General features: G+C 40.4%; 1 protein-coding gene across 1 annotated transcript in view; it reads left to right on the top strand.

Annotated features, from left to right (window-relative positions):
• The first annotated feature begins 220 nt into the window (after positions 1–220).
• TMEM200A (transmembrane protein 200A) overlaps positions 221–26,639 on the top strand; it is a 108,145-nt gene continuing 81,726 nt past the window's right edge. The window contains exon 1 of the mRNA XM_056126058.1: positions 221–561. The gene's annotated coding sequence lies outside the window, so the exon portion shown is untranslated. The remainder of the gene's footprint in view (positions 562–26,639) is intronic.

Here is a 26,639-nt window from a genome sequence, read left to right as displayed (position 1 = left end):
TTCCATTGCTTTTCTCCGTGAGTAGGACACACTCTCCTTTCAGTGGTGTGAGGACAAAGGGGGAGTCACCTGTACCTCTCCTTGGCTGTGCTAAGTCCTAAACCTCTCAGCGCTGCTCTCCGTGACCTCGCCCTCCGTCGACTCCGCGCTCTCTTCCGAGATCACGCACCCCCAAAGCCACTTTCCAGGAGAGCTTCTTTGCAGGGCAGAGCAGCGGGGCTGCTAGGTGGAGCGTCCCGGGTCTGTGGACTCTCCTAGCGGAGCGCAGAGCCGGCGCAGCCCACCAGGGGGACCCCCACCCTCCCAGGAGGCGTCTGATAAGAAAGCTAGCGAGGGGCGTGGAGCCCCGGGTCCTTGCGGCGTCTGCTCCAATAAAACCTGGCGGGGGCCGGGGCTCCCCCGCACTGCTCGGGACACAGGAGGCGCGCGGGCCGTGGGCTGCGGGACTCGGAGCTCAGCCGGCGGCGGGAGGCGCGCGCCGCGGGAGGGTGTGTCGTTTGCACCTTCTGGCCTTGGGGCCCGAAGAGGAGCCGCTGCCGGCCGCTCTTCATCTTCTCGACGGTAGGTTTGGTCCGCGGGCGATCCGCCTCCAGAAAGTGTAACTTGGACCAGAAATCGGGGGCATCTGGAGGAGACGGGGTGTGATTTTGTGTGCACGCTCCAGGAGGAGGGCGGGCCTTGACCTGCTGCGGGGTGGAGGGTGGGGGGTGGCAGCAGCAGCAGCAGCAGCAGCAGCAGCAGGTTCTGAGAGTCCCCCAGGGTGGTCGTAGACGGCGCGACGGGCGCGATCCGGGACGGATGGGCCCCGCACCCCACATCTGCGCGCCCCTTTGGCGCTCGGGCGAGCGTACGGGCTGGCGCGAGCGTGGACCCAGCAGAAACTTTTCTTCTCCAGCCAACCCCGGGGCACCCTTTTGTCTTTTTCTCGGGGGCGGCGGCGGCACCTGAGCCGCGCGCGCCCGGGGACCTCGCAGGGCAGGAGCGCACCGTGCCCCTGAGTGGGGGCATCCCGCTGCCCGCGACCCCCCAGCCGATCCCGGCTGCGGCGCCTCCTGCGCCCCGGGACCGCGACCGGCCCCCACCCGCCGCCTGACCCCAAGCTCGGCCGTCCGCGGTGGCCGCGGGATGGGAAGGGGGACGGCGGCTTCCCACTGACTACGCCCCCGACTCCGGAGGCTGCCGGAGTCACCGCCCAGCCAGGCGCCCGAGGCCCGCGCCCAGGACAGGTGAGTGGGCAAAGGAGAGTCCAGCCCGAGCTGGGCAGGGGGGTGCCCTGCTGAACCCCGGCGCCTGTTCGTGCCTCCCTTCCCTTGATTGAGCCTTCGGAGTTAGGGTAAACACTGGCTCCCCAAGTTTGGGAATTGCTAACCAAGTCCGCCCTCCATCCCCGACTCCCTCCCTCTTCGGAGCGCAAGAGAAATCCTGCGAAGTGTGGGAGCACCGAGAGCCTCGGAGCGCCCAGCTGCCTTTCTCCAAGCTACACCCTCCTTTGTCTCAGTTCCAGGGAGTCAGCAGTCTCGGAAAAGATGTCCATGGCGTCCGTTTTATTGCATTCCTAGGCAGGAGCAAAGTATGGTCAGGGGTGCCTAAAGCAAGATGTGGATGTGGTGGGATCTACACAGGCAAAATGGAGAGGCGAAGGAATTATTTGCCAAATACAGCCCTATTCTTCATCCTTCTTCCCATGAATCCAGCCTGCCCTTAAGAAAAAGGGTCGAGCTTTTGCGAGATTGGTTCCATTAATCATTCTTGGGCTAAGATGAATTGTCTAGGCTAACATTTCTCACTGGGTATGTGCACGCTCTCTGTGTATTGGCAGGCTCTAATGTAGATTGAGAAGTGAGTGTGTATGTGTGTGTGTATGTGTGTGTGTGTGTGTGTAATAAAACAGTTCATTGTTAAGCACCAGACATTGATAATTTCATAACATCAGATGTTTCAATTGTGTGTATAAATATAAAAAATTACCAGTTAAAATTTTCCAGGTGCACTTAGTCTGGTGTATTTTAGAATTAAATAGAATGGACTAAAGTCCCTCCCCCTGCCAAAGACCTTCAGAAGTACTGGTGGACAACTGCATTAAAAGAGTCAATGAGTTTTCTTATATATCAGGAGGAATGTTGACCTCTTTTGGGTTTTGAGTTAAACCCAAATTTTGAGATAAACTTTCTGTAGTTCTTTATGCATATATTACCAGCTCCTGTAAAATTTATTTAATGCTTTGCCATATCATGCATTATAGAAACACTTGCTAAAATGTGACCTTCAGTATATTTGGCTTCTGATACTAGAATATATTACCATTTTGTGAAATGTAGGCTGCAGTTTCAAACTAACATATCTTTTCTTTTCCTCCTCTATTTACCCATACAGAGGCACCTAGTTGTAGTTTCATTCTTTATAAGCAGCTTCTCTAAACAGAAAACACTGTTTCCCTGAAGTGGAAGATACAAATGATTTAGCAATTTAATGTTGACAGAATATATTTTACTCTTAAAACTATACACTGGGGTGGTAAGAATGATTTTCTTGAATGAAGTTCTAATGGCTCCTAATTACAAGATTTTTTAGCAGTACTTTGTAACTGGGTTATACTGAGTTGTGTATCCTAAATTGGGAAAACCATTCAGGAAAGTGTGTTGTTTGGGAAGTCTGTGAAAGCAATTTTTTTTGATGCAGCTGGCCCAGACAGACTTTACCTGTTGCTTCTGTGTTGGGTTCAGGTAAATGTCTGTGATCTGAGAAGCCTTCTCATCAGGAATGATCTTTGTAAAGAAGGATGACAGCACCTGTTATTTTAGCCTGAAGGAGTTTTTAAATGATGCTTTTGAATGCTCCAAGGGTTAAATTGCTACAGTTTCACTTGAGTAGTTTCAGAATTTGAATAACATCCTGGTGGGGCTGAAACAGACAAATATTGACGGTAGGAGGAGTCGGCTGTTGTATTGATAGTTTAAATGATTTTATTCCCAAAGGGATAGTGTGGGACTAAAGCATAAAGAAAAACTAAATTCTTAGTTTATATTTTACTAGTATAAAGATAACTAAATCCATATTACCTTTGTAAAATATAAAGACAGATAAAAGCAGATGTCACTTTTTTACATTTCTTAGACAAAATTAGCAGAAGATAAAAATAAGTCCCTATGGAAATGCTTATTACTTACAAACAGAATTTAGTGTTAAAAGATGAGGTGGTTTAAACATAAGTTCTGTTTAGTGTTAATCTTCCTGAGTAGGAGAATGAATGAGCAGTCTTCAACAAGCAAGAAACATTTGGAAAAGGATTTGTCTAGAGACGGGAAAAAAGTCCGTGGCAGGAAAGATCATTCATTTTACTGGGGAATATGTGATTTGTAATTTTATCAGGTACATTTATTTTGGGACTTGAGTTTTGTCTTCAAAGATCTGTTGGTACTAAGCGGACAGAGAATAGAGTGACCACAAGATGTATCATGCTTGCGTGCTGAGAGCAAGGTATCCTGTCTCACAGTCACTTACAGGCCAGAAAGGAGGAAACCAGTTAATGCAACATGTAGATCACTGAGCAATTGGAGCGGTCCTTGAGCATTAATACTCCGGTGCACATGAGTGAGCATTGTGGGGTTGACAGAGATTTTAGATGGAGTGCTTAAAACCAGAGTCATCATCCTGATAGAAACTGCTGATTATATTCCTTGGACTTTCTCAGCATCTATGTGCTGATCTTTTCATCCTTTTTGACAGTGGAGAAATGCTTACCTTGCATTTGCTCCACCCAGGTTTGATCCCCAGGTCCAGCCAGCAGTGATTCCTGAGCACAGTTGGGTGTACCCTCCTTCCTCCAAACCCTAAATAGATAAGAAACTGAATGCTGAGTTCTAGTGCATAAGAAGAGAGAAAGCGACAAATAGACAAAGAATCAGACAGACACCCGGGACATCTGACTAATCACTGATAATCTCAATTTATAATATTTGATACAGTTATAAATACCAGATTTTACTACTCAATTATTTTTGCTGCATTTTACAGATAATCGCAAGTTGTTTTATAACCAACCCAAAGAGGTAATTAGAACAGAAAGGTGATAAAACCAGGACTAATCATGCAAAGCACATTTGCACCAATATGCTCCACTGCATTTCTCATCCTCTGTAGAGAGAGAGAAGCTAGAACACACTTAGGAAGCTATATGTATGGGAGAGAGAAGTTTAGCCTTAGATTTTAATGGAGGTTCAAATTCTTGATTGAAAATTCAGGTTACAATCTGGAACATGCACCTCCAATTAGAAGTTTGAGATTTCCTAAAATATATTGAATTTTGTTGATGGTGTTTATTCTTCATACTTTTATTGCCTGTTCTGTGCTTTATTTCCATCTCATCTCCCTCCTTTTTCCCAGCAGGAATCCTGGGGATTTTACTGTTACAAAATCATGGAAAGGTTCCTCCAAAAGCTTTGAATGTCACTAAAAAATGGAAATTCTCATATAAAGGTGGTGATTCATTGTACTACCAGTTAGTATGTTCCAGGAACAAGTTGTGCTTGAAAACTTTTTCATATGAGATGAAATTACACAGAAATGATGGGAATGTGAGTATTTTCTAATGTGAGTATGATCTGATATGTAGATCAGTTTATCCTTTTTTGCAGACAGGCTCTGTTATTTTTCCCTAAGCATCAAGGGAGCTGAGAGTGAACAGTTCAGTCCCTTCCACCCCATCACCCCACTCTGTTCCTGAGAAATGAATTGTTCATGGCCCTTCAGATTGTGACTGTGGAAAAACCTTCATTCACTTACATTAATCTGAAATAGAGTGACTGGCTCATGAACCTGACGAGTATAATGAGTTAGACTGATTCAGTGGTAGCTAGAATCCAGAATCTCAGAGGTCACTGCCGGGATTCTTTCTGTTGCTGATTTCTCATCTTCTCTTCTAAGTCACCTTCATTCACAGGCTCTTTTTCTTCTGAGAAAGATAAGTTAGTAGTTTCAAGTCTGCTTTCTTGGACTTTGAAACCATAGTCTTCTCTTTTGCAAATCTTAGAGAAATCTCCCGGAAAGGCTTCTATTGGATCTCTCTCCATGATTATTGACTTCATCTGTCCAGTGGACTACTTCTCTGATAGTATTGGAACTGGATGATGTGCCCAGTTTGGAGTACACATGTTGCTGGTCTGAAGGCAAATTTGTTAGACAGCTATGTCAATATCATACAGAAGTGTGTTTCTTCCAAGCTAGTAAAACCACTGATCTAAAAAGTCTATTTCTGTGGATGTCATTTTTTAACATTTTTAATTATAGTTTAGACAACATGGTTACAATAATGTTAAAGATATATTGATGTACAAATGTAACACAATACCAACACCAAAGTGTCCAAGACCCACCACCTTTATTCTGACCTTCCTTCCCCTTAATATTTACCCCATTGCTTGAGAATCGGTTTTGTCATCCAAGAGGGGTTTTCATTGTTTGATACTGCCTGTTCCCTTGTTTTGTCTCTCTTGCACAGATGCATGAGATCCCCCAGTGATTTCCTTTCCCCTCTGTGATGAAATATTGCCCTCTGACTTATTTTCTCTCAACGCAGTACCCTCAAGTTTCTTCTACACTGCAGCGATCTGGATTATATCATCTTCTTTTACAGCCTCATAGTATTTCATTGTGTATATATACCACAACATTTTGTCATTCATCTGTCATTGAAAATTTGGGTTATTTCCATGTCCTGACTATCGTATTAAGCACTGTAATGAACATAGGTGACATGCATCTTTTCAAGTTAGTGTTTTTGTATTTTGGTGGATAGGTGCCAGAGAGTGAAACTACTGGATAATATGGGAGTTCTACTCTTACTTTTTTGAGGAATCTTCATACTATCTCTACAGAGGCCGAAGCAAATAACATTCCCAACAACAATAGATGAGGGCTTGGGGGGAGTCTTCTTTCTAACCACTTCCTGGCCTACACTAGTGGATTCCAGTCATTTTGATATATGTCATTCTTTCAGGAGAATATTGTTTTGATTTTCATCAAATATTGTTTTGATTTTCATTTCCCTTATACTGATTGGTGATGAACACATTTTCATCTGCCTACTGGCTATCTATGGGAAAGTCTGCTAACCCACTCTTCCTAATTTTTGGTGGGTAATGGAATTTTTTGTTGTTGAACTTGTGCTTTATAGATCTTGTATAGTAATCCTTTATCTTACGTATCTGAGAGAAAATATTTTATCTAATTCAGTAGGTTGTCTTTATTTTAGCCAAAATTTCTTTTGCCATGCAAAAAATTATTGAGAATTGCCTCCTCTTTTTCCTCATACAGTAATATGAAGTTTATACTCAGTCACACTAGACATGCAAATTCAAGATCTCCCAGTTAAGGCTGTGAGAAAATATCGCCCTCCATGTTTTTATAACTGACACTATTATGGTTCTTAGACTTAACTGAAGGAGAAACCTATCATTTATTTATATCTGTGTACTTTTTTTTTTAAAAAAAAAAGCAGGAGTACTGCTGTTTATTCATCCACTGATTAGCTGATTGAATTGGGCATGAACTCCACCTTACATTTTTTTTATGTTTTGTAATTTTATTTATTGAATCACTGAGAGAGCAGTTACAAAGCTTTCGGGTCTAAGTCTCGGTCATACAATTAAACACCCGTACCTTCACCAGTGCCAATTCACCACCAAACCCCCCAGTATACCCCCATTCCAAACCCTCCCCCTACCTGTAGGGCAGATGATTTCCACATTACTGTCTCTCTATTTTGATCACATTCAATATTTTGACACAAGACCCACCATTATTATTTGGGATTTTACCCCAACACTCAGATCTGCTGAAATGGCAACAGTAGAAAATTTGTTTTCTGTTGCTGGTTAAGAAAAACATATGATGTTGCCTGGCTGCAGTAGTGGGTGTGCGATTTTGAAATTCCGAGATTTTAACACTTAAATCTGGAGGGATTTCTACCAAAACCTGCTGGGTTCCAAGATTTGTTCCTGAGTCTTTGGGATCATGGCTGTTAAGAAGCTTGATCAGGAGCCAGAAAGGCCATTCATGGGCAGCGACTCAGTGTCTCCTTGGGATGGGGAGGGAAGGGCTGGCTCCACCCCCATCCCGTGAGGCCCCACATGTCTCATCACTGCGGGCCCAAACCTGACTGTCCAGTGGCCTCTGGAGGATGGTGGCTACTGAGCCACCTAGGGGGAGCAGGCGGGGGAACAATACCCTTTCCCCCCTGGGGTGACCCGGCGACAGTAACCTACTGCGGGGTCCAGATTCATTTCTGCCCAAAACCACTGGATTCCGAGATTTGTTTCTGAGTCTCTGGTCCATGGCATACATCTATGTACTTTTTGAAAAATATCCCTGTGTCTTATTTCTAGGTTAAGGATTTCATTTCCAGAGGTTTGTCTAGATATCATGAAATTAGAGATCCCAATGTTGAGTATTATTAATCCAGTGAAAATTTGCAAATGAAGGAGGAACGATTAACACAGAACTGTTTATTTATGCACATTCTTGGGACTCAAGGGAGTTAGGCAGAGAGAAGGCAGCAGGCGCTTTTTAGAATTATCACCTAAGAGGCTTAAGTTATATGTCTCAAATGAGAATATTAGTGGATATGAGTCACGTTATCAAAGTCTCAGTGAGACTGTGTGTCATGATGGAGGAACACCTGTGCTAAAAGAAGTGTTTGTGGGATTAAATGAATTAGTAGGGACCAGATTAGGAAGATAGGTTGGGCCAGCAGTTGAAGTAGTTGGATGTTGTATATGGCAAATAGATTACATAAAAAAGAAGCCAGTTGACACGAGTCCTAGGGGAGTTAAAAACCTGTATACATGCACTGACAGTTATTGAATCCCCATGCACTATATGCATTGGATTTATTATATTATTTTATATTATATTATTTAAATATCATAGAATGAGGTTAGAGAACTGGAATAAAAGAGTTAATTTGTTCGAGACTGTGGTTAGAATTGGGATCCAAATCCTGGAAATTTGGCATAAAAAAAAATACATGTGCTTTGGAAAACAGTGCAACAACTTTTAAGCCCAAAGTCGGAATGTGATACATCAGGTCAAACTGAAGGATACTGCAAAGTAGATATTCCAACAAGCAACCAGATTCCAAAAGTCCAAGTCATTCAAAGTATGTGAAATAGAGGTTATCAGAACAAATAGCAGAGCCTCTATATCCTTGCACAGAGGCAAACCTGATGTGAGTACCAGGACCAGGCTCTAATACACATATTGTGTGCATAAATTCTTGTTTGGCATCTGGGGTATAGGGAAGAAAGTGAGTGAGAGCAGTATCAGGATGTTGAACAGGTGTGCAGATCAATAGAACCACCAGGACTTGATTGTTGATCTGAGAACAGGAATTTCACCATCTGCCCTGGCTTAAATATTTTTCCTGGTTTGAGTGCGAATATGACATGGGCAGCTTCTGAGAGGGAAGAAGGATTTTGCTCGTTGTCAAGCAGTCTGGGTGGAGTGGAAGCTAACATTTGGAGAGCATTTCCCATGTGGTTTAGATACACAACCTCACCAAATCTTCTTCAAAGTCCCAGGAAAGTAAATATTTTATCATTTTTTTAAAGCCAGGAAATGGAGGCTTACAAAGATTAAATTATTTGCCCAGCCTCCTGGAGGCTAAATGAAAGAAGGAACTGTTATGGAAACCCAGATCTGTCTGAATTTAACCCTCATCCTGAATTTTCAGGGAATGTCCTGGTCCTGATAGGGCAAGGTCAATTTGAAATTTAGAGGACAGAAATGGAAAGTGAGAGGATACATCTCTGTGCACGGAAACCAGGGTTAACTTTTGAACTTCTAAATATGGCTGAAGAGTCTGTCATCTGGGAAGAGTTGTCCAGTAGGATTATATTCAGTTTTGGCAGAAAACTTCATAATCTCGTAGGGTTTTTCCCCTTAGTGCAGGATCTCTGTCCTTATGCAGAATAGATACGTCAGCAGTCAGATGTCTGGAAGGCTTAATTTTAGTCACTGATTTCAATTGAGGAGAAGGGACTTATGCCAGCTGCCATGGCCTGGATTTACCTTTATTCATACAGGTAGTTTGCCTGAAATATGATAGAAATGGAAGGGTAAGAGGAAAAAAGTAGGAGAGAGGACTAGAGAAAGGGAAAGACAGATGGAACAAGGCAGAGAGGGGAGAGAGAGAACTGGCAACACTGAATGTGGAAGGCAGTTGAAACAAACTTCAGCTGTAACGGTCTATATTTGGAGATGCTCTAAGTGAAGCTATTTGCTAATTGAATGTAAGTGACATCACATTACTTAACAAATGCCAGGCCAACTTTGTCTTTGTTTGGATGTTTTACTGGACTTAAATTTTGCTATGAAAAGGTTCTCTGTATATCGCAAGAGTAAAAAGAATGACAGGGGGTATACATGAAAATCGGTATTTAAAACATATGTGTAGAACTCATCCAAATTTGGAGCAGTAAAGCCAAATTGCAAAAGATTTTTAAAGTGATAAAATAGAATGATATGGGTTTAGAGGTGGAATCGAGATCAGGGTGCAGATGACTAGTACTATGACATGTAAATTTGATAATAATAACTTAATTTGTAGAGACTAAAAATAATGAAATAATCTGAAACCTAGAAAACTCACTAGGGAGAAGTTTTGAGAAGGAAGAGGTTTCGGGTGGGCTAAGAACTTTTAAATGTCATATGGCTTAAGATCACCAGGAAATTTCCTTTAATTGAACAGACTGTAGGGGAAATATATACCATAGGGAGATGTAAGACCTCTAAGTAAGAGGGTGTTAGAAATGAACAAGTTACAATTTTAGTTGGTGTAAATTATTTGGGAGAAGGTTTAAAGTAGGACTTTGTTCTACACTGAAGCAGTGATAATTCTATACTTTTATATTTTATCAAGAACGATGCTACTGTGCTTTATGTATCTGATCAAAAAAGAGGTGAGATGGGATGGAAAAGGAGAATAGCAGGTAAGATGCTTGCTGTGCACACGCCCAACCCAGGCTTCATCCTGACATCCTATATAGTTCTCCAAGCAATGCTAGGAGTGATTCCTGTGTGAAGAGCAGGAGTAAGCCCTGAGCATAGTTGGTATTGCCCCCAAACAAACAGGGAAAATCCAAAACAGACACAAACAAACAAAAGTCAAACAAAAGCAAACAAACATACCAAAAAGGAGACAAAATTCTACATGCTGTTTCTTTAATTGAAAAAATAAAGTAACAGCAACAGCCACTCATGAACTAGACTAGATTTGTAGATATTGATCATTCCTGGGGGTTGTACAGTGTTCATGCAATTGTTTGTGGTCAGATGGTATTACATAATGGACTTATTTCTATCCTAACTTCACATCCTATGAAGTCATTTACTTTTGACAAGTAACACAAGGACCTAGCAATGAGCAGTGAGGGCCATATCAGCTCTCAGATGTCAGGAACTATTTTGCTCTTTCGTAAATTGAAAATGATATTCCATATAGTATTTTATTCTATGCCCCAAGTAAGATTTTAGTTGTGGAAAGTAATGTTCATGATCTTTTTTTGGGGGAGGGGGTACTCAGCTTATTTTAATACTTTATTTTACAACATTTATAAAATTTCCATTGTTAACAGGGACTGTGTGAAGGTCTTAAGGTGTTGAGGTGTTAAGAAGATAAATATTTCAGGAATCTTATCATTTAAGTGAAAGTCGTTAGAACTGAAGATTTTGTCTAATGAAAGGAACTTATATCGGGGAGGAGAGTTTGTGAGGGCTTGGGAGGTGTCCTTGGGACACTGGTAGATAGAAGCAGGCACTCTGGTGTGGGTATGGTGTCAGAGTGAAGTATCCATTCAAAATATAATTAACAGTATTGTAAATTCTGGTACTGCAGTAAAAATAGTTTTAAAAAGGAGAATAATTTTATCATCTAACAGAATAGTCAGACATGAAACAAAACCTTGAAATAACTTTGTGGTAGAGATATCTGAAAAAAGCAAGTATAGGAAGCTGGGGGCCCGGAACGATTGGCTTGCTTGTACATGGCTGACCCAAGTTTGATTCTGGGCACTCCATATGGTCACCTGAGACAGCCAGAGGTGATCCCTGAGTGCAAGCTAAGAGCAAGCCCTGAGCACCACAGAGTGTGGCCCAAAATCAAGCAAACAAACAAAAAGAATAGGTAAATAGATAATGAGTTTTCTGGGATAAAAGTGGAGTTGAGAAAGAGCAGACTTTTGCAAGTAGATAGTGAATCAGAGGTGCCTATAGGTTATAAGCTGTGTGTGTGTGTGTGTGTGTGTGTGTGTGTGTGTGTGTGTATGTATGTACACATATACATATACAGCGAGAGAGATGGAAAGAGACGAGAGAGGGATAGAGGGAGAGAGAGAGAGAGAATTAGCATCTAGAGGCTGACAGATAAATCTAAATTATCTCAATACTCTCTAAGTTGATTTTAACAAAGAAGAGGTACACTTTGTGGCTCTCTTGGAAAACTATATAAGATCAGCTCCAAACCACATATCACATCAGCTAATGAACATACATGTGTATTTTAATATAGTTTACTTAGAATTTGTAAATAGATATTGCTATTTTTAATAAAATGAATATACATTCCTAGTGCAGTCTTTGGAAGCTATAGTAAATAAAACAAAACAGCCAAAGAACAGGGAAAATTTTTTCCTGTAACTTTATGACCTACAAGAACCTATAACATTTTGGCAGTATGTTCCTCCTAATTTTTAATAATTATACCCCTGTAGTTACTAACATATTAAAAATCATTTTGTTTGCCTAACCTTATATTCTAAGTATTTTTCAAATGCAAGATAAATTTTATCACTGTATGACTTTTTTAGTATATAGATACACCATAGTTTGTTAAATATTCCTGTAAAATTAAACCTTTAGGCTGTTTTCAACCTTTAGGCAATTTCAACTATTATTATTGATGACATTTTATACAATCTTTATTCAACCTAAAGATTATATATGAATGTTTTAAAACATCTGATACTTAGTACAAATTGATTTTCAGACTAGAGGAACTCGTAATTGACAGTGTGTGAGCAATAACCCTTTATTATGCTGGCACTAATGTTTTGTATTAGTTTTGAACAAGAAAAGCTACCTCTTAAAAATGAGTAACAGCTTATTCTGACTACTAATTTTGTTCCTTTGTTACCTAAAATTCTCTTTTATAATGTAGGTAGATAACATTTTGAGATGGATTACTCCTTTAAAAATATTTTATATGAGTTTCTGACTATGTATCTTGGAGCCCATAACAGAGACAAAATTAGCTTATTAATGCTCTTTTAAAAATTAGATTGACTAAACATTGGGTTATATCATGGTATGATTCATATGTACATTATACTTTGCCATGATCTCATATATACCACATTATGGTCCATCTCCACCATCCTTTTATCCTTTATTCAGCACCCTAAACTCTCACCCCTTTAACTGCTAATCTGCTCTCTCTATCCAAGAGTTTAGTTCATTTTGTTTGTTCTTTTGCTTTTCTGTATCCTCCACTATTGAAAGAAATCTTAATATTTTTCTATCTCAGTCTTATTTCACTGAGTAGAATCCCCTCAAATTCTGTCGATCTTGTAGCCAATGGCAAGAGGCAAGATGATTTTATTTTCATTTTACTTTTTATTTTAATGGGCGGGAGTGATAGCACAGCAGGTAGGGCATTTGTCTTGCGTGCAGCCAACCTGGCTGACCTGAGTTTGATTCCCCCTCCCCTCTCGGAGAGCCCAGCAAGCTATAGAGCGTATCTCGCCCACAAAGCAAAGCCTGGCAAGCTACCCGTGATGTATTCGATATGCCAAACACAGTAACAACAAAAGTCTCACAATGGAGACATTACTGGGACCACTCGAGCAAACCAATGAACGGGAAGACAGTGACAGTGACAGTACTTTTAGTAGCAAAACCTATTTTGCTATTAAAATAGCAAATCTCTTGCTCCTGCTCCAGGCAGTCTTCACTAGGGGCCCCTCGGAGGGGGGGTCGGGTTGAGTCTCCCTTCCCGCCCCAAGCAGAGCCCCGGCAGCCAAAAACCTCCAGAATTCTCAAAGCCACTCCCCACACACTCGGATGAGCCTCATGCATGAAGGAACTGGCAGAGGAACCCTGGTATGCAGGACCCGTGGCTGAGATCTTCAAGCCTGCTCGGATCAAGACTGGGTCTGCTCCATCCAGATCCCCAGTTTTCCAGTACCTTGGCAGTCACACCCACAAACTGCCCCCGGAGCCATGTAATCCCATCAACGGCCAAGATCCAGAGACTATAAAACAAAGCCCGCCCCCAGAATTTTTCCTGGAGGGTATCCCATCTGCACGGCAGAGCCTGGCAAGCTACCCTTGACGTATTTGGTACGCCAAAAACAGTAACAATAACGGGCCCCACTTCGTGTTCCTGGAATGAGTAGATGCCATTGGGCTACACTAGCACAGGACAGGGACGAATGGAGACATTACTGGTGCCCACTTGAGCAAATTGATGAACAATGGGATGACAGTGCTATAGGGCTAGCTCAGTAGTATTCATGGGAGGAAAGCCTCAGGCTTTCTGCTGAAGTTTACCTGTGAATTTGATGAATAAGAGACCACTTGGTGGGGCAAATCCTTTCCAGACCCCCCTGTATCTGCAGTGAGGTGGTCAGGTTCTTCGAGTCCTTGAGCATGCTGGCAGTTGGACCAGATGTCCATGTACTATATGAAAGGGCAGCCTGCCAGGTTGTTTCCATCATGCTCATGGCTGTATTCTCAGCATTGACTTGACCAAATAGTGAGGATAGGCAAAATCTGAGGAACTCTGGAGATTTGGCCCTTAGAGCAGGGACTCTTCAACTTTTTCCACTCAGACTCTTTTTTGCCTGAGAAAGTTTCACCCGACATCTATATCTATATCTATATCTATGTCTATATCTAGATCTAGATCTATATATCTATAAGTATATAAATATATTTATAAATATATAAATATATCTATATAAAATAAACATACAAATCAACCAGCTACTGATAATAAAATGTAGATTTATTTTAGAACACAAAATTCAAGACGTCCACATTGTTACACCTTCAGTTTAAGATGCTGAGCAAGGCTAGAGAATCTCTACTCTATTAGTCCACTGAGCCAGCATTAACAAACCAACCAAAAATTTAAATTTTAAGCCATTTACTTTTATATCTTCTTCCAAGAGGAGACAGCCTTAGCTAAGTATGTAGTTTGCAGAGTGAGAACTTAAACTTGTTCTGCAAGGCCAGGAGCACGGATCTCACTTAAACTTCTATAGAGTTTTGTTATTTAAAATTATTGCTTAACCCCACAGGGGAACTGTTCAACTGTAGCAGTCAATTTGAGGTGGTTTTTAAGTGCCGCTTTCAATTTTTTCACAACTCCTATTTTCTTACCGAAATTGTTCACAACTGAAATGAGGATGATTTTGGTTTTCTTCTAAAAGTTGAAGGAGGAGTATTTTATTATAATTAATAAAATCTTTTTTATTAATTATAATAAAAATGTTTTTTTGCAAATCTCAATGAATAATTCAGAACAAATTTGTTTACCTAATTATTATTTGGTTGGATTTGTCTGATAATTGCTGTTAAATTATACTTACAATCCATTATATCTAAAGTAAGTTGCATCTTACACAAGATATTGAAAGCCATATAGAAAAGCATGACCTAGACTTTTTTTATTTGCTTACTGATAACATGGAAAGTTGTCATACTGGCATATTTCAAAAAGTAAACTTTGTCACTCTAGGAACTTCACTAATGAATAATTGATATAACCCTAGTGGCTGGCAATTGGCGATAGATAACATAGGGTCAAAACAAAGGTGGTGAAAAAGTGAATATTCTGATAGGGAGACAGATAAGGCAGTTTCAGATAGTTGAAAATGTGGAAGAAAGTAAAAGAATATGATGCAATTGAGTGCCAGGGATTTTATGAACCAGATGAGTAGGGAGGGTGGTTTGTGAAGCTTTTGGACTGACAAATACCACCGAGTACTTGCTATTGAAAGTGTGATTGTTAGGCTTGTTTTTTTATTGAGCACCGGGGTATCATCAGAAGGGCTTATTTTGGGAAATGACATTTGAGGTCATTTATTTAAAAAAATAGGGATGAAGGTTAAGGATGCAGGGTATTATCTGTAATGATGGATGGAGCAGAATCAAACATGATGTTAGAAACTCCTTTGTCATTATCCTAAGCGAGTTCAAATATGATATATGAAGACATTCCTTTTACAGTGTATATACTTCCAAAAAGTTTTTTTAATGTAAATAAAACTATTGAATACTCATTTGAATCTAATTCCCTCATTGTCTTTCTTATTATATGCTGCTTATAATGCTTTGACAATGCCAAGCATAATCATTCATATTTAGTAAATGTTTGTTGGATTAGATATGATGTCAGAAAAATAGTTCTAAAATTTAAAACTGTAGATGCAATATAAACCCTGCTCTGGATAAGAATATTTCAAAATAGTATTCATTGTTAAAATTGAAGTGTTGAAAATAAAGACAAAATATACAGCAATAACTATATTTCTTAACGTTTATTGATGCCAGTATAGGTAGAATTCTCTGTAAAGTCCACATGTTCGATAAAGGTTTCAGTAGCATTTCATGAGTCTTATTACACTATTGCAATTCACATGTTGAAATTTATGACTTATTACCTAGGTTTTCCCTTATTTCTTCTCACCATTAAGATTCTTGTTCAAAAACCCCTCTGAGACCAAAACTTGCATGGTTTAAATAAGATGAAATTAGATATGAATGTTAATGCACTTTTAGCTTGGTGTCCTCTGGGATTTTCTAGTTCAAAACAACTTACAGGGCCAGATTTTTAAGGGTCTCCTAAGTACCAGCCTCTGGTCAGTGCTGAGATCATCACAGTCTCTCCTCTTAAGGAGCTCAGGGTGGAGAGAATAGTTAGACTATTAGTAAGAAGGGGAAGAGAGAGGGTTTTAGAAGATAATATATATGAATCCCTGCATGTAAGCTTGAGGAAGGGAGATAGCATTTAGTGAAAGCATGAATTTGTTCTCAAAAGTCTTCCACTTGGAATTGGGTTAAGTAGTTTTAAAAAAGAGTTGAAAACTAAGAGAATGATGAAAAAGACAGTGCATGATATTCATCACCCAGTAATATGGCCACCTGAGTTCTGATTTTTATTTATACAGAGATCACCCTGGGGATTCCTTCTTCTGCCCCACCTGCCAGAGCCTGGTTGTTAATTTGTCACTAGATTGCTGACTGAGGAGCCCCTGGGATTCAAGCCCACTCTGTGCTCCCGAGTCCAGCCCTTCCATTTATAGCCTCCTCTTGGAGCGGGTGGAGAGAGGGGAAGCTACTTGTTGAATCCTGCCTTGGGGGTCAGCAACCTGAACTTACTTGTAAATACTCATCTGCCTTAGAATCCTGCTTCACCTTCACATAGTCCTGCAGGTTTGAGTTGGCAGATTCTCAGTTCTGCTTTTTTGGTTTCTGGTAAAGCATTGCTCATTCTATTTTTTTTTTTTTGCTTTTTGGGTCACACCTGGCGATTCACAGGGGTCACTCATGGCTCATGCACTGAAGAATTATTCCTGGCAGTGCTCAGGGGACCTTATGGACAAAAAAGGGATGTGGGGAATCAAACCCGGGTCAGCCGCATGCAAAGCAAATGCTCTACCTGCTGTACTATCATTCCAGCCCCACTCATTCAATTCTTTCCAGTCATGATTTTCTTCCTTCCTTAAGAGGAGGGGATAACTTCTCATATATGCATCAGTAGGCAATTTTTATCATTCTTTGAATATCAGAGTATGTGTAAGACAACCTAGATGGTATACTACATCCCTCAGCCATGTGTGATGATTACTCTTATAAATGATGCAACTCATGACTTTATTTACTCAATTACTAATTTCCTGGTACTTACCATGTACTCTTTTGGGCACAGGGTCAATAAATTTAAATTTTTTTTTAAATTAGAAAAGTAAGCAGAACAAAATGGAAAAGAACGTTCTTCTCATAACGTGGAAGTGCTAGTTGAAGGCGATACAATACATGTATAATCTGTTTTGGCCAATATTCAGAGAAATTTAAAGCAAGGAGTATTATGGAAGGTGATTGGAATATGGAATAGTGCTATGTTATCACAGGAAACCCTTGTGATCAGCTCTGATGTTGGAGCAAAGACCCAAATGAACGAACAAGCAAAGTAATCATGAATGTCTAGGAGAGGAAAGTGACACCCACGGATCTTGGAAATGCAGTCTTTTTTTTTTTAAATTTTATTAGTGAAGCACCATGAGGTACAGTTGTAGATTTACAAATCTTTGTGCTTGGGTTTCGGTCATACAATGATCAAATACCCATCCCTCCACCAGTGCCCATTTTCTACCACCATGGATAATATCCGCCCCCCCCCCCCCCCCCCGCCCCCTGCCACCCTGCCTCTGTGGCAGGGCATTCCCCTTTGTTCTCTCTCTCCTTGGAAATGCAAAGTCTTTAAAGGGGAGGTAAAAATTGTGAATTGAGGGTTGGTTTACAATCTTTGACTAGCAAAATGTGTGAATAAAATAAAGCAGCGGGTTACAGAGGGCCTTGAAATCACAAGGAATGTGACAAGCAAGGGCCTAGGGTCAGGACCATAACCTACAGTGGGAACTTGCTGGGTCCATCCTCACAGTCATCACCACTCTGAGAAGGAAGTGTGAGTGAGTGGAAGCTCAGCCATCTGTTTCAGTGCCTAGATCTTCCAGTGGGACTGAACCAATTCAGGATCTCAGAAATTAGTGATCAAATGAAAGTGACATTGACAAAGTCCTTAAAACTGGAATCCCCATAGAACGCCAAAGCCAGTGGAAGTTATATGACTTAGTTGTGAACAAGATTTTTACTTTCCTCCATGTTGAAAATAATGTGCCTTCCCCAGATTCAAAGTATGAAATCCATGAGGAGCCAAATATATCAGTGTTTCTATGTTTTTGAGTTACTGTGTTAGCATGCCAGATAATTGTTCTAAAGTGACTGCATTGAATATATGGTACAAATACAAGATTTTATTTTGTTTTCTTTTGGGGCTGAACCTAATGATGCTCAGGGGTTACTACTGGCTTTGTACTCAGGAATTACTCCTGATGTTAACTCTATGGGATGCTGAGAATTGAACCTGGATCCTCCTACTTGCAAACACTCTACCTGCTGTACTATCGCTCCTGCCCCAAGATATGTGGTGCAGGTATAGGATCAAGTTATAATGGTCTTTTATTCCTAATCTTGGTCCCTGAGTGATGTAGCTGACACGCGTCTTTAAGGAAAGAGTAAAGCTGTGACATTTTTGAAATAGGCATGTAGTAAGAACAGTGACTTTCAGATTTAAAGACTGAAGCATGCCCAGAAAATAGAAAACATCCATAACAATCAGCATCTAGAGATGGGAGAGGGAAAACAGGGGTAAGGTAACTCATTTTGTAGGTGGCCAACCCTGGTTCTGCCACCATCTCTTCACAAACACCCCTTTCTAACTCCTAGCACAGTCAGGAATTATTCTTGAGAATAACGACAGAGCTAGGAGTACAGAGCTGGGAGTACAGAGCTAGGAGGTAGCTCTGAGTGCAACCTGGTGTGGCCTCATCCCCTCTCCACCAATTTTTTCATGTAATATTTATAGATTCTGAATTAGAATACATAAAAGTCATACTTCACAAAATAATGATAGAATAACTTATCTCAGGTCAGTCTTATATCATGCTGATTAATTTATTCCTACCATTAACTCGACTGCTGTCTTCTAATTTGATGTGTCTCTATACTCTTTAAAGCACTTGTGTATACTTTTTAAAGCATTACCAGGTCATATGTTATCTTGATGATAGGTTTCTAAAACCGCAAATAGAGATTTAAGTTAGTCTAAGTAGATTATTTGTTTTCCAGAACACCATAAGAAAAGTATATCATTTAAAAGAGAAGTGCTTGAACAACAAGCGAGCAGATGACACTGAGGATTACCCTGGCACTAATTACAAATGCATTTTAGCTCATTAAAATTGAACAGAAAAGACACCTGTTATCGGAGGGTGCCTCTAGCTTCTCCCTTTGGGAGACCAGCTTAGCCTCTTCTATATGTTATAGTAGATCCTGCAGGAACATCACATCCTCGTTTTTATTGTCCTACAGGGGAATGTAATGGAGAATTTCTGGCAAGACGTGAAAAGTAATGTGCAAATATCAATAATTATTCTTATGTGAACATTGTAAAATTGAGGTGATTAACATTAATTCACGTTTTCTCTCATTTTCCAATATATCATTTTTATTCAAAATATTTTTACTACATTAAAATCTTAAGCTTTAGAAAAATGTATTAAAGAAATGAAGTTATCGAAGCACTTAGTGCTTATATCTATATGTACTTTCTTTTTTGGGGGAAGGAGTTTGGTCCACAGCAGACTGTGATCAGGGCTCATTTATGGCACTACTAAGGTATCACTGCTAGTCATGCTCAGGGAATCATATGTGCTGTCAGGGATCTAACTGTGTTACCCACATGTTAGGGAAGTAACTTACCACTTCTGTCTCTCTGGTTCCCCATGTACTTTTTTAAGTTATGATTAAAAAGTCACTGTCACTGTAACTGTCCTCCCGTTGTTCATCGATTTGCTTGAGTGGGCCCAGTAACGTCTCCATCGTGACACTTGTTACTGTGTTTGGCATATCGAATTCATCCCGGGGGGCTTGCCAGGCCTTGCTGTGTGGGCGAGATACTCTCAGTAGCTTGCCAGGCTCTTCGAGAGGGGCGGAGGAATCAAACCTGGGCAACCAGGTCTGTCACGTGCAAGGCAAATGCCCTACTTGCTGTGCTGTCTCTCCAGCCCATGATTAAAAAGTAGGAACTAAAAACTGTCACGGACATTGAATCCTTGGGAGTTAGTGCTGTGCTGCTTCAAGTTTCTTGTGCCAAAAAGAAGCTTCCAGTAGCTTGGAGGACTTTTTCTATTTACTTGAATGCTTTGAAGGGCAATTTCCCAGCAGTTAAATATGTCCTGACATAAGTGCTTATCAGTACAGAGAACCTTCACCAGCAGTGTACCCTAAGAAACAGTGCTGGAGACTGCTTGTCATAGTCAATAATTTTTCTTCATGTTTGCCCCTAAGCAAAAAAGAAAAACAAGATGAATTTTTGGGGGGTCAGTTCTTTGCCTTTGGATGCATTGTGTCTAAATATAACTCTCAAGAAAAGGAGCAGCATTATTTTCTAGTTCAGATCAGTTTATTGTAAGTATTGGAGGATATTGGCTTCCCTTTATGTGGATATCTGGTGAAGAAATTGTATAAAGAAATTTCAAGCCCTGGATTCCTAAGATGAGGCTTCCGTCGTTATCTTTCCAAGTGCCATTCTGTCAGAAGGTCTGCTGTATTTCGATGGTAAGTGCAGCATATTGTGCGATAGTCCCAAAGCTACCTTGTGCCCAAGAAACATGGTGTGGTGTTACTCTTGATAACAAATATAACCCCCTTTTCGTCTGTTGAGATACACATGTGCCAAGTAATTTGTGGACAGAGCCACAGTTTAGTTTTAAAATTCAATTTCATTTTGAGCCTTTGGTTTTCTAGAGAATTGATGAATTGTTAACTGGATTATTAACCTTTGAAAACTCATGAACTCCCCTTCCATTCTCTGAACAGAAGCCCCTGACTGTGCTTTATCTTCAGTTTGATACTTCTTCCTCTGCCAGCTGACTCATAGATGAAGTGGCTCTCCTTCAAAGATATTTTTCAAAATACGTAGTCAACCTTGGAGTATCTCGGCTATTTATGTTCTAAATGTTCGGTAAACAGTTGGTGAAAAGACGTTCTTGCTACAAATAAGACCATTACTTGGAGCTACGGTGTTTTAATCTTACTGAATCCCCTCAAGATTTGGAAATAATATGATTTGTAAAATGAAGTTATTAAAATACTTTAGTAGTGCTTATATCTATGCACTTTCTTTTGGGGCGGTGAGAAGTTTCATCTACACCAGGTTGTGATCAGGGCTTACTCTTGGCACTGCTAAGGTATCATCTGAAGTGTGGGACTCCTTGGAGGGTTTAGGGGTTCTTAATGATAATGTAAGTAAAGATAGGCATAATGGGGGTCATGGAGTGGGCTCTGCCCTGTGTGATTATTCTCTTCTACCTCCTCCTCACTTTTCACTCCTATCTGTATGCCTTCCCTGTGCATGTGTGAAACCAATGTGGGGTCTGCCTGGATGGCAAATGCATGCTGGTGGGAAATGCTTTTCATTCTTCTAACTCTACCTTTAGTGCACTTTTGAAATCTCTTCCCTGTCTCTCCTGGGAGAACTACAGCACTTTCAAGGTGCTTTACTCCTTCCAGTCGTTAAGCCTGATTACACTGATAGCAAGTTGTGTGCCTTCTGTCTCTAGCACAGACACAGGGGTAGATGTAACCGTGATTGGCCCAGTGTCTCCCCAGAATGCATAATTCAAATGGTGAGTAAGCAAGAATTTGACTTTTTCCCCCTCTTTCTTTTTGTTTGTGGTGTTAACACCAGTATCATTACCAAAAACAAACAACCCCCCCCCCCCCAAACAGAGGGCATGCCAGCTCTGTTGATGCTGTTGAGCCTTTTTTAGGACACCAGTTCATTGGTGTGGGGTGGTAAGAAAGATGGCAGCCCCACAAGAAGTACTCCCTTTACATCCTTGAGAAACTTCTTTCTTTGTGTTCTTAGAAAGATACGAGGTAACTACACTAACCAGGAACAGCTCTGTCAAGTTTGATAAGTTCTGCTAATATGAATTCTCTTTCTATGAGTAACCTTGGCTGGGGCCCCTATTGGCTCCATAGCAAAGCAAACCCTCTCATCTGAAGAGTCCTGTGAGTTTCTGAAGGTCAGGGGTGCTGTTGTGTTCATGACTCCACCTAGTGGTGGTTGAGTTGCTGAATTTAACTGAGTCAGGATGGCCTCATTCTAGAGCGTTGGGATAGGATAGTGTTGCCTTGATTGAAGTTAAGTCTTACTATTGAGGGCCTTGATTGAGGGTCAGGCCAAAATTATTAACATGTTCAGAGGAAGCACTAGCCTAGATGGAAATTTTATGCTGGGATATTTTAGAATTCCCTGTGCCACCCATTCTGAAGAGAATGAAAAGGCAGTATGAGACAGCAAGTGTGGACATGCTGACATTCCCACACATAGTTAGATGGGGAATATTAACTGACAATAAATAGTTCTTTCCTTTTTTTGGCCTTTACTTTGTATTTAAGAATCCATGAAGCCATCCTCATTCAATTGAAAGGTGAACACTCCAATGTGTAGTAGTCAGCAGTGCTCTGCTTCCTACAGCCATCATAACTCAGCATATGTCTAGACACTGCACTTTGGGTCTCTGTGAAAATACTAATCAGTAAATTATGAGCTGTCATGCACAAAACCTGATAAGTGTTTTCCTTTCATGTTTAGTGCTTTAATAAATAACATTTAGTGGACAGAGAGATAAATTGAATATAAAGAAGGGTGAATATGGTCTTCATCATGAGTGAAAATGATTATTTTTATCTTTGGAAAATTTTCTGAATAACTCTGGCAAGTATTAAAACCTTGGAGGCAAAGATCAAACCAAATCTATGAAAAGGTCATTATGTTATGGCTTATAATTTATACTATTGCTTGAAATTTAGAAGTCTAGTCTCTGCCTGTCCATTATATACAAGTTGAATGGTATTTGGTATATCTATGTTATTAATGGTAAAATCCATAAAAAGAATGAAGTAGACCAGAATGTTTTAACAAATAAAAAAATCTTTATGGGAATTATATACTAAACAGTATAAAAAAGGAAGAAATCATTTTGTTTGTTTATTTGCTTTTTTGTGGCCAAACCTGGTGGTGCTCAAGGCATACACCTATCCCTGTGTTCAGGGATTACTCCTGGCAGGGCTCAGGGGACCATCTAGAGTGGCCTGGGACTGAAACTTGGTTGGACACATGTAAAGCAAGTATTCTGTCCACTGTGCTAGCTCTCTGTCCAGAGAGAGGAAGAGAAAGAGAAAGAGAGGGGAGGGATGAGAAAGGGAGGAGAGAAGGACAAGAAGAAAAGCTCTTGCCATAGAAGCAGGGTGGGGGGTGGCTGGTGATTGGGTGATGTGAGGGGAAACTGGGGACGCTGGTGCTGGGAAATGTACAGCATTTGTACAGATGGTGGAGGTATGGATGTTGGAACACTGTATGACTGAAACCTAATCATGAACATCTTTGTAAGGGTCTATTTCACAGTGATTCAATTTAAAAAAGGTAAAGGTAAAGGTAAAGTCCCTCCCGTTGATCATCGATTTGCTCGAGCGGGCCCAGTAACGTCTCCACTGGAGACTTTGTTGTTACTGTCTCTGGCATATCGAATATGTCACGGGGAGCTTGCCAGGCTCTGCCATGCGGGTGAGATACTCTCGGTAGCTTGCCGGGCTCTCCGAGAGGGGCGGATGAATCGAACTCGGGTCGGCCATGTTGGCTGCGTGCAAGGCAAACGCCGTGCCGCTGTGCTATCACTCTAGCCCAATTTTTTTTAAAAAGAAAGCAAACTTATTTTATAGATGTATTGCTGGATGTTTTGATAATTTCAAGTTTATAGTTGAATGATAAAGTCCCACTCAAGTTTACTTGTCAATAATCAAAGGGCTCGAATTTTCTGAAATGAAAAAATAAGTTTTTTTTTTGTTTCTTCTTTTTGTAAAGTTTTTAGACTGCCAGGCTGGGACTTTTTTGCTTTTCTTGCAATAGTCCAAAAATTTAAAATTGGAATCTATTCATTACCATTTTTTTGTGAAAGGATTAATTGATCTCTATCATAGCCTTTCATCTAGTGATAAAAAATACAGGAATACTGTAAGTTCATTCACAATACAACCTTTTTGATATAAATATGGAAAGAAGTACTCAGAGAAAAAGCAGAATATATCTAGAAAGAACATTAACTTTGTCAATGCTATGCATACCATTATGCTCCTAGCACTTGGAACATTATTAGTTTTGGACCTAAGATGATAGCATTTTAAATTTCTTTATGCATAAAGACACTGCAAGGAGGGAGAAGAGCCAAGCTCCCTGTTGGACCCTGGAAGTGATAAGAACAGCAAGTGATGGCCTGATCACCTCAAGGGGTTGATTGGCTTTTAAAAATCATTTTTACAATTTGTTTATTTTACCAGTGATTTAATAATTCATTTAAATTCCAAATGTTTATTATTCTGAATTTGTCAGGCCATTTCTTTTGTTCACTCTTCTTGTATAAAGCAGTTATCTTTTTATTCTAAACTAAAGTTCCTCAATAAATACTTTTAATGCACAATAAAGATAGGTCATAACCCCAGTAAAATGCTCACTGTAAAAGATATTTACAGATCATTTTTATAGAGGATACTAACAAGATTGCACTGAATTCCTCCTTATGTTGCATTGCCATTCAAATCTCTGAAAGAAAGCGCTTTAAAATCAGTAATTAGTTCTTTGTCTAAAGAAAAAAATCACTTAAAACACTTACCACCCATTAAAATCGATTAGGTCCTGCTTGGAAACAATGAAATATATTCCTCTTACTCATAACCAGTGATCTTTTTATAAACTAATTGCAAGAAAAATTTTCAGATGAGATTTGTGGGACTTTTAATCTTTTGTCCAGGACTGAATATAAAATGATCAGTTGAGAAAATTGTTTTTCAGTTGAGAAAGAAAACTGCCTTTTCCTGAAATCACATGTGCATTCTTAAGGAAAATTGAGGGAAGAGCACTTAAACTTGAAATATCTGAAGTTTCCCTTTGGTCTTTACATTACTAATGTGAAGGTACTTAGGTTTGTACATTCATATACTGTTGTTGGGAGAAACATGCGAAATATTCAAAGAGTTTTTTTTTAATTGCTATTAACTGAGGTTATCCCAGCCCCCATCCTGAAAGTGGAAGGTAAGGAAGTGGAGGGAGGATGTGGGTTCACAGGTTAGTATTATGGTGTTGGAATTATGTAAGTGGAAAACCATTATTAACAGAATTGCAAATCACAAAACCTTAGTGATAGTATAATCTGTGCTGGACGGAACTGAGGCCCATTGTTTGGCAACAAAACTGAACGGCTCCTGGCAGTCTCTCCTCATTCAACCAGGACTGGAACTGAGGCAACATGAGATCCCGCGGCAACAAAGCTGAAGGGTTCCAGGAACTCTCTCCTCACTCAACCAGAATAGTAACAGTGAAGGTGAAGGACTAAAGCACACTGGTCACAATGGTAAAGCAACGCAAAAGCCCACCAAACTTTCTTATTGAAGAGGCAAGCCCAGAAGACACCAACAGTATTGTAGTATTAGACAACCTCTCTGACAAGGAATTCAGAAGGGAGCTAGTTAGGATGCTTAGGGAACTAAAAGAAACAATGGAAAGCAATGCCAATAAAAGACAAGAGGATTTGAAGGCAGAAATGAGAAAAATGCAATCGGAAATGTCGGACCTGAAAAACCCTGGTAGGCGAATTGAAAACCTCAGTGGAAGGCCTCAGAAGCAGAGTAACAGCTGCTGAGAACAGAATCAGTGAGCTTGAAGATGAAGTTCAGAGACTCGCCAGAAAAGAGCAGAAAATGGAAAAGAGACTCACAGTTCGGGAACAGATGGCAAGAGAAGATCGTGATGAAGCCAAGAGGGGTAACATAAGAATTATTGGAGTCCCAGAGGGACAGGAAGAAAACCCTGATGAAGAAGAAACTGTCAAAGACATCATTGCTACAACATTTCCAGAGCTGAAGAAAACTTGTGACCACATTCAGGAGGCCCGAAGGGTACCAGCTAGAAGAAATCCGAACAAAAATACCCCAAGACACATCCTGATCAAAATGACCAAAACTTTAGACAGAGAAAAAATTCTGAAAGCAGCAAGATCGAAAAAAGAAATCTCTTACAAAGGAGCATCCTTAAAATTCACAGCTGATTTTTCTGATGAAACCCTCAGGGCCCGAAAACAGTGGTGGGACATAGTGAGAAAACTCAATGAAATAAATGCCTCTCCAAAAATACTTTACCCAGCGAGACTCTCACTCATAATAGAAGGAACAACACACAGTTTCACAGACAAACAACAGCTCAGGAACTTCATAGACTCAAGACCATGGTTACAAGTACAACTAAATGGGCTACTTTAAGACAGGACAGGCCCCTCAAATACACCTAATTTCAACAGAACAATGGGACAAAATCCCATAACAGTAATCTCTCTCAATGGCAATGGGCTAAACGCACCAATTAAAAGACACAGAGTGGCTGGATGGATTAGAAAATTGAACCCAACATTCTGCTGCCTGCAAGAAACACACCTTAATAGTCAAAGCAAACACAGACTCAGAGTCAAAGGCTGGAAAACAATCCTACAGGCAAACAGCTCCCATAAAAAAGCTGGGGTAGCCACCTTAATATCAGACCACATCGATTTCAGAGTGAAGAAGGTCATAAGAGACAGTGAAGGCCATTTCTTAGTGATCAAAGGATCTGTGCAACAGGAAGAACTTACAATAATAAATGTATATGCACCTAATGAGAGACCAGCAAAGTACTTAAAACAACTACT

This window comes from Sorex fumeus, unplaced genomic scaffold (assembly GCF_029834395.1).
Source record: "Sorex fumeus unplaced genomic scaffold, SorFum_2.1 ptg000061l, whole genome shotgun sequence".
In the NCBI taxonomy this organism is placed as follows: domain Eukaryota; kingdom Metazoa; phylum Chordata; class Mammalia; order Eulipotyphla; family Soricidae; genus Sorex; species Sorex fumeus.
The sequence above is the reverse complement of the archived record's forward strand: the minus strand, read 5'-3'. Positions and strand labels throughout refer to the sequence as shown.